At 43.0% G+C, this 1,178-nt stretch overlaps 1 pseudogene; it reads right to left on the reverse strand.

Moving 5' to 3' along the window:
* Positions 1-417: 417 nt before the first annotated feature.
* LOC101588800 lies at positions 418-683 on the reverse strand (annotated as a pseudogene).
* Positions 684-1,178: the final 495 nt, after the last annotated feature.

Below are 1,178 nucleotides of genomic sequence, written 5' to 3' on the forward strand. Positions count from 1 at the left end.
TCTACCCTAGGTTTAACGAACCTGCCACTGAGCTGGAAAAGGGTTGCACGTGCAATTCTTGCTAATGAATTTACTACTTTCATAAGGCAAATAAGAAGAGTTAGAACAGAACTTCTAGAACCATTTATCCTATGATGTTGTAAAATCAAAGTACTACTTTATTAAATGAGTTATTTTACACGATATGAACATCAACATAATTACAATTATAAAAAAAATTTATAATAAGGATGGACTGCTTTTCAGATTTCCAAATCAGAGTCAACTGTACATTTACACAGAATTGTCTTTGCCTGAAGCCCAAAAGGGAACAGCATAAAAATGAGTGTTTCTGCAGCCCCTTTATTTTTGCTGATCAACAGTTTGTTAGAAAAACAGCTGCAGGCTTGTTACCTAAGGTCTGAGAGAGTAGAAGAGTCAAAGGTGACACGAGTTCACCTGTAAACAATTTTGTGCTTGCACATCAGCCAGTTCTGAAGGAAGTGGGGTCTTAGGATGCTTGCTCTCAAAGTGCTGCTTGAAGGTCATAGGGTCTGGCATTTGTGTCCCGCAGACAGTGCAGGTGTATATTAAGGCAGCTTTGGCAGCAGCCTTTTGATGATGCCCTTGTTTCTTCTTTTGTCCAGTCTGGTTTTTTTGGCATTTTTCTGCTGAGACTGAATCTTCTGCTGCCCACGAGCCATATCCAGGCCGGGACAGTCTTGCGTCAGGGAGGCCGCACAGCGCAAGAGCAGGGAGTTCGCGGAGGAAGGGAGGGGTGTGCGCCCAGCACCACTTCGGCCTCCTTCACCTGTCAAGCAGGGGAAAGAGGACAGCCTTAAGCACAATAGCCTGCGCCTCGCACACCCTCTGCCACCGCTGCGCGCGCCCTCCACAACCTGAGCCTCCTAAATACATTTTTTTTTAAAGTCTTTTAGCTTATCTTGTAAAGCTATTGGGTATTATTGTTCTCTCTAGGTTTTTAGGTGCTTAGAAATGCTGAACACCATTTAAATTTATTTTGTTTCAGAATCAAATGATGGTTTTAATGCATTGAAACAAATTTGTACAGTTCATAATTGAACTAATCAAAAATGGATGGAGGGAAAAAAATGGATGGGGTGGGCAGGGAGATGGCTCAGTGGAATAAGTGCTTCCTTGGCAAGAGCAAGGACCTGAGTTCAATCCCCCATTCCACA

The sequence above is a fragment of the Octodon degus genome, unplaced genomic scaffold, assembly GCF_000260255.1.
Source record: "Octodon degus isolate 3935 unplaced genomic scaffold, OctDeg1.0 scaffold00122, whole genome shotgun sequence".
NCBI lineage: Eukaryota > Metazoa > Chordata > Mammalia > Rodentia > Octodontidae > Octodon > Octodon degus.